At 42.3% G+C, this 13,364-nt stretch overlaps 1 protein-coding gene across 12 annotated transcripts in view; it reads right to left on the bottom strand.

Moving 5' to 3' along the window:
• SEMA4D (semaphorin 4D) overlaps positions 1-13,364 on the bottom strand; it is a 756,105-nt gene that overhangs the window by 664,328 nt on the left and 78,413 nt on the right. The window lies entirely within an intron of this gene.

Below are 13,364 nucleotides of genomic sequence, written 5' to 3'. Positions count from 1 at the left end.
TTAAAACACACTTATTTTTTCAAAATTAGTCCGGTATTATTTTTAATGCCCTAGTATTTTTTTTTTTTAGCACCCTTTATTAAATAATCTGACAAAAAAAAATCCTATTATCTATAATTTTATTTATATTTTCAAAAAATATTTTCCCCCATTTCAAACATGGGCAATATTCTGCTCTTTTATTCATAATACTTATTGTAGTTAAATTAATTTTAATGCTGTTTACCAGTTTTACTTGCCGCCATTTTATATTCCATTTACATATCGTGTTTATTTTTCCAATCACGTTACTTTGCCAACCACGTTCTATGCGTGAACATGGTGTATGTCTGCGTACTCTTTACACTAGTTGATATCTCCTTAAAATATTTTGATCCAATTTCAACATGCGCCAAATTCTGCACTTTAATTCATTAAACAATATATAATAGAATAATGGAATTTATTAATTTCATATTTTTATTTACAGGTATTACGTGCCGCATTTTTTTAGTCCTTTTAAATTTCCTGCCAACCACGTTACTTTGCCAACCACGTTCTACGTGTTAACATGTCGCGTGGCTCTTGACACTACTTGGTGAGTTTCCGTCGTTTGCTAAGTAGAAACATGCGAAATAAACGTATTTGCGTAGTACTAGCATGCGTACTAAAAGCATGCCAAGTAATAGTTTATGCAATGTAAAAAATGCATAGTAAACGGTAGTTCGAAGAAGTACCCACGAAGTAATGGTATATTGCCGTCCTGCTGCACCGTGATCTCCTGGGCCACAAAGGCTAGGAGCAGCGGCAGCCCAGGGCTATGTTTGGAGCAAAGATAAGGCACGGGGAGCAGCGAAAATACAGCAGGCAGTTCTAAATGCACTGCATTGTACAATTACACGCTCACTGCTCAGCTCGCTCGAGGAACCCCAGTTACGTCCTGCCATGGTGGTAGAAAACCGACTAGAAAGCCCATGCTTTTCCTTAAGCAACCATACAATTCTGGTACTCTCCACTGGTCAACGAAAACTGTGAACAAATTCACTAAGAGTATACAATTTTTAAATAAAACGTAGTCAAATGATACAAATGCATATTCTTAACAAAGTAATGAATAGTACTTTAAGACAGAAATAATTTTAAATCATCTGTTAAGCACTAGAACTATTCCTACTGAGTAATGAAAAACACAGCAATAAGAGCCCAAGTTTTCGTCGCTAACTTTGCATGGAGAGCTGGTACTCCATTCCAAGATGGCCGATATGTTTACCCACAGTTCAGTTTGACTTGATGTACAGTCTGTTAATCTCATCACGTGTACCTATGTTCCTAAAATACTAGTGTGGGCAAGAAACTAGTTTTGACCAGGCCAGAATACACCTATTGAGATGTGGATCTCATTGTTGAATGTAGGTACAGGGTAGGACATGTTAGGCCCGTTTGTTACTGTGCTATATCAGCAAACTGTGACAACCCCTAGAATTTGAAAGCGAAGCAGTTTAGTAAGGGGCTTTCCTGACTGGTTAACCTGCCTATAAACCATTGGAGATCGCATTAGGGGCATACTTAAAAAAACAAAAAATAAGTACAACTTTTGAAGAATAGTTTCAAATGGACATTGTTTTGGTATATTGTGAAATAGCAGGAGTAAGATAATTAATACAAAAGGGTTACTCCAACAAGAATTTCAGTTCCTGCCGATATGGTAAAGCTGGAGTGTGCCCTCTGCTTATCATGGAGAGCTTGTAGCAAGCACCCTGCTATCTCAGACTCTAGATACAAAGAAGGCACTAAAGTAATAAAGTGAAAATAAACACTGCCAGCGAAGAGAAGTAGATTGTGTGCGGATGTGCTCTTTAAAGTACAAAATGCAGTCACTGAAAGTGATGTTATCTAGTGGCTGAAATGAGCAGTATTGGACGGAAGCAAAATGTGAATGACACACGAACAGACCACTGGATGAAGACAGATGGCTGAAAGCCCCTTTAAATAAGTATATCACACATATTTTTTGAAAAAAGTCAAAAGATCTTGGCTACCAGACCTAAAAAAATATCATGATAGGCCACTATATTCCAGTAACAGGTAGAAAAGACGCTAGTATTCCATGAATAAACAACTGCATAACTCCCTGAAAACAAATACTTTAAACTTCTTAGAAACGCCACTAAAAAAATGTTACGCTGATGCAAATTTGAAGAATCAGATGTTCACATTTTGATACTAAGCATACGTTATCAGGATATCTTTGACATTAACGATCAGAACATTCGTTTTTTGGATGAAGTATTGAGCTCCAATCACTCTCCTTACAAGCTGTGTATACTGAAGAAAAAAAAAAAAAAAAAAAAATCACTAATCAATCCCCAGAGCGCACTCCTGAACTCACCAGTATGAGCCTTTAATGGCGGTGTTGGATTGAACCCTAAAGGCTTTGGAGAGAATGACTTGCCTGTCATGGATTGGTTTGTGTGACAGAGGTCGCAAGACCGGTGAGGAAGAACCACAAATTGATCAATTGGCTCGTGGTCCTGCTCCACTGCATGACCTCTGCCATCTTAGCTGGTCATGCTGGAAAACAAGGGAACATCCTGTACAAATAAAATTCGAAACAACCCTATTCCCACATAAAGATGTAAACGGGTAAAATAGTACAGACATCCTAAAACTAGACAGCTTAAACTCGTTTCCAAAAAGGTACCCCGATATGTATGAAACTAAATTACTTGAGAAAAATGCTGTTCTTATTATGTCCAGCTTGACAGTGCACCTGTTGCGAAGCCACCCTAATGAAATCAACAGAAGACTATTTCAGAAGTACTGCTGAACACTAGAGCGAAGCTCTAGAGCCCACGTTGGTTGAATTAGAGGACTGGTCCCTGAGCCAAGGTGTGCGATTAAAAAATAAATGCACATAGCCTCCAGCACTGACGGTTATCAACTAGCACCATCAATAAGATAGCTGGAATGAAAATGAGCAGCGATGGGCACCGAAGCTTTACAAGCGCCGACAGCAGGAAACAAATACAAGTGAGCTGCGGGGAGAGGGCAGAAAGTTGTACACTGAAAAAAAACATAAGGCCACCACTGAAAGTGGCCATATAGCAGGGGCTGTCGCTAGGGCGGTAACAAAATAGCCACAAGGCAGGACAAATGTACCCTATTCACCAAGGAAAGGGATGGAATTTGTAAAGGCAGACCAAGCAACCAATGAAAAAGTGGTAGGCATATTCAAAATCGCCGAGAGGTATTACAGCGTGCTTCGCAGAACAGCGCAAGTGCACCGACTCTAGGCTCGACCTAAAAATGACAAAATAATTAATACAATCACAAAATCTTCCACAAAATGCTGCATAATTTGCATATTCATGCCACATAATTTACTCAAACCTTCCGCATAATTTGGCCCTTTGCTGCAACACAATTCCAGTGGACCTGCCTATGATGCATTCCCACACTGCAACACACAGCAGACCCAGGTGGGCAGGACGTCAAATATATTCCAGGAAGATAACCATGCCAATTGTAATTCGATGTACTACACCAACTGCAGAAATTGCGGAGTGTCTTCACTGGAGCACGTTTTACAGTAGTTAATTGTCAAACAAAGGGAAAGAGTGTGTGAAGATAGTGTAAAACCAAACAGAATTTCAAAGTCCCCACATGGCCGCTGGCACGTTTCACTTCGTCATAATCTTTTAGCACACGAGCAAGTGATAATGTGCCAACCCCAGTAAGAAGGCCGCAATTAAAAAACTCTGGTCTCGGCAGGGCGCAGTCAAGACACCATTTATATAGACTAACTACAGGCACAGGACGAACAGCTACAAGGAGTGTGGGGCGGACGGGCGCCCTGCAAATGGTTTCTCAGGCTCACTCTTCCTCAACACCATGCACACATGTTGCCATGGAAGGATCCGAGGGAACGGCGCGTTTGTCAGACGGGAGGTGTGAAGCCGGGTGGGGTCGGCTTGTGGCTCTGCATCTACCCGACTCGTCTGCTAGGAGGGGGTAAGGTGCAGTGTACTAGAGGAACTTGGCATGGTGAGCAAGGAAAGGTAAATATAGAGGCAGACTGAAATCTATCAGGGTGCTGCAGGGCCAGGAATAGGGAGTGTGCTCCCTCCAAAGAGCAATTCTTAGCCACCAGCAGCTTTCAGATTTCGGCTGGGGTGTTACTATATGCAGGACAAGTGATCGGAGAAGACCGAGGCATTTAAAAAAACTATTTACAAAGTAAGAGCTAACTATACAGCATCCAAACTTAATCCGCTTCCTTTTGTCACCGAGGCAGGCCACCCATATCCTCCTGTATCAATCATAAGCAAACAATAAGACTGGCTTAAACTTGCAAACAAAAACACAGCCCCACCTAGCGAATAACTGACAAAGGAAAGCTTCAGCTAATGCACAGAGGTACTTAGGATATTAAGGAGATGAATAAGTCCTTGCTGCCTGTTCACAACAGAACTTCATTGTAAATCAACATGCTAATGGATCCCTGCAATCAACAAGCATTTACAATGCAATGGTCTCGGCATTGGTAAAGTTAGAGCTATTGGCATTGCTCATGACATTATTTTTGTTTATGTTTTTGTTTTTAAAACATTTAAAGAAACGGCATTGTCATGAGCAATGCCAATAGCTCTAACTTTAACAATGCCGAGACCGTTTGCATTCTGCACTAGCTTGAATCACACAATTCTAACATTTCCTACACACAGATTTCAAAACAATCCAGTCAAAATAGAATAAAAGGGATCCACCACAATATAGCTTCTCTAAACATCCTTCAAACTTCTGATTTTCTGCAACAAAATTAGATACATTGGACCAACTATGGATAGCCCCATTGATGGCAAAAAAATAACTGACGGAGCCAAACCTCTGCAATCCCCACTACAGGGACGAGTCAAACATGCTGCAAGGGACCAGAAGTTGAAGTGACAACATGCCTTCATGCCATTGAGCCGACATGCGTGAGAAAAAAAAAGTGCGCGCAACTGGTCAATCTCGAAAAGGGTGCTTGGAAGCAGGTATTAGAATTAGTTGAGGGAATCGCTTGAAGCTTCCTAATCTGTTTAAAAATAATGGCACTCCTTACAGAATGAGTATCACTAAAATCTACATTTTGTAAGCACGTGTTATCTAAAATTTTCCGCATTTTGTACCAGCCTAATATACTGTATGCAATGCAAGTTTCAAATACCTTAGTCACAGTACTTTCTGTTAAAGACTGAGACCCGTAGCACTAAACATACGCAAATCACTAATCTCCCCGCAACAACCTTTTTTCCCCCCACTGCAATTTCTGTGTTGGCTAAGCACCAGATCAAACTATACAGGGATCATGAAAGTACTGCGAAAAAAAAAAACCCGCACTTACACAAGTGCCCACTATTGTGTTTTACACAGGGAGCCTCAATCAAGGGACATCAAACAAGCATCTACTACACTTATCGGAATAGAAGTGATTTTCCATTTTTAACGTTCGGAAAGAACCGGTAGAAGACAGGAAGCGTTTAAAACGTGCATAGGTAACTTACAATGGCCTTCAGACGGACTCTTTGGAGGCCCCTATAAATGCGTTTCTTCTCAGCTACTTTAGGCTCCAGGCAAGTTACTTTGCAGTGGAGTGAGCTCATCACAAGATTCATACAGCTACAGCATAACAGTGAACATATTGGCCTACTGAAAAGATGTTGCTTGTGGTTAAGGAACAGTTACTACATATGGCAACTCATACCTGTGCAACTGCCCGAAATCTGTAGCTGAAAGGAAATCGGGGAGTTTGCTATTTCAAAATTAGCACAGCATTTTTGATCTCCTGTTCTTGCACGTAATAGCAAGTGAGTTGGGGGTAGTTATGATTGTACTATACAATAAGGCTGCTTTGCGAGAACAAAGTTATTTTACGAAACCGCGCTTAATACGGCAACTTTACCTGAATATAGTAATAACAGGCAACCAACTCTGAAAGGGTGTAGTTTATAGTGAAAACGGTAATCAGAAAAAACATAAAATGACGGTCTAATACGCTATTAGTACAAACTTTCCAACTTAAGACACCATTGCACTTTCCACGAAAAAAGGAATACGTTGTAGGGCAGCGTCTAGTCAACGCCATGTGGTTACCGTGAATTATAGTAGCGAGGCATCCACACCCTCCCGCAGACAGTCATGCAAACCACGCTCAGCAGGTTGTACTGACACAGGCGAAGTCTAAGGCGGGGAGCAAAACACCGCCACCAGCCGCAATCCGACGCCATCCTTAGCTATCAAAACATGATAAAAGAACAACTGCAGGGCCACAGCGATCTGCCAAATCAGGGGAACACTGTCCCAGTGTTATTAGAGGGCATTCTTCAACCAGAAGTTACCGTTTCAACATTAAACACGGCTCACCTTCCTCTTCTTGGAAATTTGGACCGCCATCTTGCACAGCGCCGCTGAAGGAAAGGAAGGGCTCTTCCGGGAGAGAGGCTGCAGAGTGAACCCGAGTGGAGAGGCACCCGGAGGTGGTGGGAGGGTGAGAAGATGCAGACATGGAAGGCAAGGCGAGAAAGACGGAAGGTGGGGGCCGAGGGAGGGTTCTAGACGGACGCCGGGACACCACCGCCTTTCTCCGAGGCCAAGCAGAAATGCCTCGGAGAAACGCAGCCTCGGTTTTGGATTCGGGGGCGTGTTTCTTTTTCTCTCCTCTTGCCATTGGCTGGAGGAGAGAAAAACACGCCCTGCGAAAAGCAACGAAAAAACACGCCCCCCGATCCGAAAAAGACGGGGCTTCAACGGAGTGACTGGACCTCTTCTCCAGTGGCTGGCCAGCATTTAAGAGGCCAGCCAATGGAGAACAGGATAGAAGAGGGGCGGGTGCAAGCCCCTCTTCTCAAAGTCACTCCAACTCATTAAATCTCGGAGCGAGACTGCGCAAGCGCAGCCTTTCGCAGCCGAGACCTAAAAACCCAAGTTAATTATAATGCAGCCTTTTAGGTTTGTCGAGCAACAGAAAAAGCTCTACTTTATTTTTTAGATCAGTACACGTGTCCTGCCAATGGACTTCTAAACAGCAGCAATTAAAGAATCCGGAAAGAAGTGGTCAGCAAATCTTTCAAGCATATCTGTAGGTCTTAAAAGGAGTAATGAAAATAAGGAGTATGCTAGGCTCTAGAGGACTTGGCTTGTCTACATAGGAACATTCACTCCAGTGGTAAAATGCTGACTCTGAAGAATATCAAGAGATGGGCTCACTTAATCTGGCGTTGGTCATAGGCAAGGTCTGAAGCTAGCCCCTCACATAAGGACTAGTGTGCGCCCATGCGAGGATGGAAAATGATCCAGATGGGAGACCGTGTATTGAGAGGCCAGAGTAAGATACAAAGCAATGAGAATCCAGTGATGGCTCCGTCAAAGATATAGCAGACTATAGGCAATGTCTAGAAGTACTTCCACAGCCTCTGATCAGCACAGCTGCTCGCTTGTGGCACAGGCATTTTAAGGTGAATAAAATGCTCTAAGTAGGAGATGACAAAATACAGAGACCTACCCAGAAAGTAACCTCCTATCTGCAGAGTGGTCAAACTGTGCTCCGTTCTTTCAACCTTTAAAACAGAAAAGCTGCATAGCATATCGGTGAGGCTGCAGGGTCTTTGGCCGGGTCCTGAAGTACTATGGCTACCTAAGAGGCAGCGTGGGTAAATTTTTCAAAATCCTTTGACCGCTCAGTCTTTCAAACCAACAGAAGGATTAATGAATGGTACAATGGTTTATTCAGGCTGAAGAGAGTAGGATCTAGATGCTGCTAGGAGATAAAGATTCCTCTCTGAAATAGATCAACTATGACGTAAACACAAAAAGACCGTACAATCCTAAGCAGAGTAGGATAAAAGATTGTCAAAATGTATTTTTACTAAAGGTATTTATATACCAAGAATTTTGCTACATGGACCATAGAGCGCTTCAGAATTAATCAGGGAAGATACAATGGAGATGAGAAGAAACATTAGTATTAGAGAGCATAATGTCTGCAGAGGGGGAGGAGTCTGGGCATTTAAGAGGTAGAGCGGAAGGCCGTAGAGAAAAATAAATTGATGCCTATAAGTAAACATTGAGAAGGTGGGCCCTTAAGACTCTTGAAAAAGTCTTATAGGTAAGCTATGCAGCAAGTTGGAATACGTCAAAGAAGTTGGCTGAACTAAAGTTATGTCTGAAATTTTAGTTTTGGTTTAAATTTCTTTAAAGCAAACACAAGGAGATGGACAGGGCACTGAAACTTTTCAGACACTCACCCCCAGTCATAGATCTGGGTTGAATCCATCATCATTCTTTAGCTCACTTCGCCACCTCAGTTCAGACCCAGCTATATGCAGATCAGTCTTCACCCTGTGCCTCATGGTAACAGTCCAGCCCGAACTGCCAAGCCAGGTCTTCCCTGAACCGGAAACAAGCCTCATGGGACCAGTTTCTGGGTAACACCCTTCATCAGCCAAGCTAGCTTGAATCCAGTGGCAAAGTGAGCATTTGTCACCCCAAGTGGAACGGGTATGCCCAGACGTGGGTCCCGTGCTCTCCATGCACTGGAGTCAAGCTATCCTAGCCGATGAGGGCTGAAAGCCCGAACCGGTCCTATGATGTTTGTTTCCAGTCCAGGGAGGACCTGGCCTAGCAGTTTGGGCTGGACTGTACCCATTGGGCGCAGGGTCAAGACTTATTTGCATATGGCTGGGTCCAAACTGGAATGGCCTGCTGAGCAAAAACATGATGGATTTAGGCCCAGATCTCTGTACTGGGGTGACTGTATGACATTTTGCATTCTATCCAGACGTGGGTCCCGTGCTCTTCATGCCACTGGAGTCAAGCTATCCTGGCTGATGAGGGCTAAAAGCCCCACGCCAGTCCTAGGATGCTCGTTTCCAGTCCAGGGAGGACCATTTCACATGTGGGCACGTTCATAAGTTTCTAAAAACACTGGTGATGGCCTCGCTGACACAAATGGGTGAAAAGTATTCATGTTTTAAGAGTTTATACATGGAGCAATGCAAGCGCTCCTGGGTCAATTAAATTATTGAATATTTTCCTTTTTCTTCCTCCACAAATATTGTGTTTTTAGATCCCCCTACTTTCCAGCCATAGGAAAATTAAGAACTATAAAGGTCCTGATGAAGATGGAGATAACTAGTTATGTCCATTGACACGTACGTCGACCAGATAGAGCGACACCCCAGCTACCAGCACAGCAATTGCGGGTTGATGTTTTTACACCGTGTATTTTCAATCATGTGCATGCAGTGTTGTACTGGGGTGGGTATGAATGTGTGTAGTATGCGTCAGTGATATGATTGTGGGCTATGTGAATTTGGGGAAATTGTCTCTTTGTGGAAAGTGGTTTTAGTCCTTGAAGAGGATAGAGAAAAGAAAAAATTTTTTATATATATATATATATATATATATATATATATATATATATATATATATATATATATATATATATATATATATATATATATATATATTATATATATATTTTTTTTTTTTTTAAATTACCTACTGGCGGTTGCCAGTAGGTAGTTATAGTTAGGACCACGTTTCCATAGGAAATCCGCAACATTCTATTTTGAATAACTTTGACGCCGGTTGACGAATCCTCGCGAATTTTTCAAAATAGGTGGGGCGCTACGCTCCGCTCCTACCCTGAAAGTCTCGGGGGGATTCGTCAAGCGGGGGCGGAGATAAAAGGGGGGTCCCAAAACGCGTTTTTCCCATGCATTTTTCCATAGGACCTTTAGACACAGCTACAGCCCGAACGGCTGAACAGAATTACTTGAAATTTGGCAGAGAGGTAGTCCTCAGGTCAAGGAAGTGCCTTTTGTAGGTTTGGTGTAAATCTGTTCAGTACATTCTGAGAAAATAGCCTTTAAATCAATATATATATATCTGAGCCAGCTTACGGTGCGCTTACCGTACGCTTACCGTACGCGTACGGTGGCGTGCGCGAGCGCGATTCTGATTGGCCCTTAGATCTTAGTAAACATTCGAATCGGTCTAAACCAGGAAGCGGCGGCCGCCATTTTCTCTCTCGCACTCTGACAGGGGGTTTGATCAACCAAGTGCAAAAACACGTAAGGGGGCTGTTTACACAGCTCCCAAGCACCTTGCCATGTCGAGGGAGTCCCCAACGACCCCCCAAGTGAAAAAAGGCAATTTTAATTTTTTTCGAATATTTCGCCGATTACGCTTACCGTACGCGTACCGTAAGAAATTAAAAAAAAAAAAAAAAAATCCACATTCTCCCCACCCCGTGTGCAAAAGGTGCCCGCAGGGTACCTTTTGTGCATAGCTTATCAAAGCTAATCAAAACATATATTTTACCTGTCACAACGATGCTCATCATATGTCCTCCATGTGCGCACGGTGCGCGAAGCGCATCGTGCGTTCATGGCCCATCTAGCGTAATGTGGGCACGCGGTGCGCGAAGCGCACCGCGTGCTCACTGTGCGCGCGCGCATGGAACGAACTGCGTTAAGTGGGCGCGCACGCCACAAATGGCGTAAAGTAACTTAGCATTTAAAAAACCGTACAAATTCACTGAAAAAAACATAGGTTTCACACATGTTATAGTTAGCTGGACATTTTACTGATAAAAAACCAATGAAATTCCCCCGTTATAGTTACTGTAGGCAACTATAACTCACGCGACCGTAATCCTCTGCTGATGACATATGTGTCTTTATGAAAAAAAAATATTTGTAATATATGTATAGCTAAAATTTAATGGAAGAAGACATGGGCAAATAAGTGTCTAAATACAGTATTAGCATCAGCAGAGGATTGCGGTCGCGTGAGTTATAGTTGCCTACAGTAACTATAACGGGGGAATTTCATTGGTTTTTTATCAGTAAAATGTCCAGCTAACTATAACATGTGTGAAACCTATGGTTTTTTCAGTGAATATATATATATATATATACACACACACACACACTCTACTGGCAGTCACCAGTGGGTCGTTATAGTTAGGACCTATTTCCATAGGAAATCCACAACCGGCTATTTGGAATAACGTTGGCGCCGATTGACGAATCTTCACGAAATTTTTCAAACTTTTGGCCAGCTCCGCTCCTATCCTGAAAATTTCACGGTGATTCGTCAAGCGGGGGCCAAGAAAAAAGGGGGGTCCCAAAACACGTTTTCCCCATGCATTTTCCCATAGGACCTGTTGGCGCAGCTACAGCCCTAACTGCTGAAAGGAATTACACCAAATTTGGCAAAGAGGTAGTCCTCAGTTCAGGCTCGTGCCTTTTGCTTAAATGGTGTAAATCCGTTCAGTAGTTCCTGAGAAAATTAGAGTTAAAAAGATAGATATATCTGGGCGGAGCCTAACCACACATCATCGTGAGATCTGATTGGCTGTCAGTACTTCATCCAAGAAGTGTTGGCAGCCATCTTGGGACCAATATACAAGCACCTCATTAAAAAGCATTGCAGTTAATAGAAGGTTTTAAGACTTTAGTTACATTATAAATCATTTGTTGATGGTACCATACTCATTTTAGGAATTGGTGTGCTCTAAGGTGATTTTACCATGTGAAAAAGCCTTCTGCTGTGGTATCATGAATCATGTTTGAGAGAAAACTATTTTCTCATGCTTTTCCCACAGAGGTTTGGAAGGTGATCTATAAGTTAAACTGAGGGCATATTTTCTGTAAATTCACATTATCTTCCTCAGTCATGTGAGAATGAAGTCTGACATTCTCAGTAAAACATGTACATCCAACAAGGGCAGAGACTGTCAGTTGATTCCTTTGTGTTCTACTGCAGCTTGCCAGAGTGTTCTAAAGAACAACTAGAGCGCCAACAGTCCTACTTATGACAAACTTATTGCACACCTGAAGCCATCTTGATTGGAATAAAGTGGTAACTCTTAAAACATTTAATTTAAAAAGGAACAAAATGAGGGGGTTCATTTTCCATAGAAAGTATGATTAGTGCTGCAGAAAGAAAACTTAGAAGAGTATTTGAGAAGTCAAAATGTGCCCTATTTCATAAAAAAAATTCGACATGCAGACTGAAACATGCACTTTGAATACCAGCAGCAGACTTCCCCGGTGAGCAGTAGCTTTACTACAGTGATCTAATGAGCAACTAGAGTGCTAACATCCAGAATTCATGGCAAATGTGAGACACATCTGAATGCCTTCTTGATGGAACCAAAGTAAAAAACTGAAAACATTTCCTACTGAGGAGACTGCAGTAAATGAGGAAATTAGGAAACTTCATAACAAATAAATCTCCAAAGATGGCCACCAGAGACAAAAGAGCCCAAATGCAGCCCAAATATCACCCAGATGTAGCCCACACGCAGCCCAATGACAAAAGTGTGCAAAACACTTATTTGTGTATTTGCAGTTTTATATAGTGCAGACTAGTCAGGTATTGGAGAGCTTTACATGAGCATTGGTTACATCACACAAGAACAAATTCATTTGGGTTGTAGACATGGGGAGACTAAGTGATTTGACCAGAATCACAGAATGTTGAGCTGAAGTAGAAACTCCAACCTGGTTCCCCAGTTGCAAAGTCTGCAGCTCTGGAAGTAACTCCACATCCTCTCCCCTAGGTGCAACATTTAATCAAGTGGTCAACTGGATAAAAAAACAAAGATTACAAATAATTTAAAAGTTCTTTGTCGCTATTTGAAAACTCAGAAAATATGTCCTTATTTTAGTTTAGAGCACTAACCATAATTTTGATGCAAATAAGACCCTCTCATATATGTAATTTCTAAAGGAAATGCTCTAGGTATTAGTTTTGATTACATCAAGATGACGTCAGGCGTTCCACACTTTTGTAATAAATATAGAATGTTAGCAATCTAGTTGTTCATTAGGATACTGTTGAGAGGCAGAGGCCAAGGGAACGGACTCTGAAAATTGAAGGCAAGTAGGAGACTGCAGAGGAAACAATTTGACCACACTGGGCAGGCAGGAAGGGCAGTGGCAGCACAACGGACTATGGAGGGCAGTGGAAAGGGGGGCAGGGGCAACGAACCAACAATACAGGACTGGCAAGAGAGGCTGTGGCAATATAATAGACCATTGTGGGCAGAAGGAAGAGGCAGTGGTATTACAACCATACATGCCAACAGACCCGTTTCAGCCAGGAAATGTCCAATGTTTTTAAGCTCAAATGGGCTTTACTTGATCTGTCCGTCTACAATCTCCTCTTTTTCAATGTAACTCAAAGGGGAAAATCAATACCCCAGTTTTTTTCAAAATCTCCCGCATACCAAGTTCAAAATGTTCGCAAGTATGGTACATTGGATTATGGTAGGCAGGAGGAATTGGGGTAGGGACATGGACTCCGATAACAGAGGGCAGGAGGGACATGGA

The sequence above is a fragment of the Triturus cristatus genome, chromosome 2_1 (assembly GCF_964204655.1).
Source record: "Triturus cristatus chromosome 2_1, aTriCri1.1, whole genome shotgun sequence".
Lineage (NCBI taxonomy): Eukaryota > Metazoa > Chordata > Amphibia > Caudata > Salamandridae > Triturus > Triturus cristatus.
The sequence above is the reverse complement of the archived record's forward strand: the minus strand, read 5'-3'. Positions and strand labels throughout refer to the sequence as shown.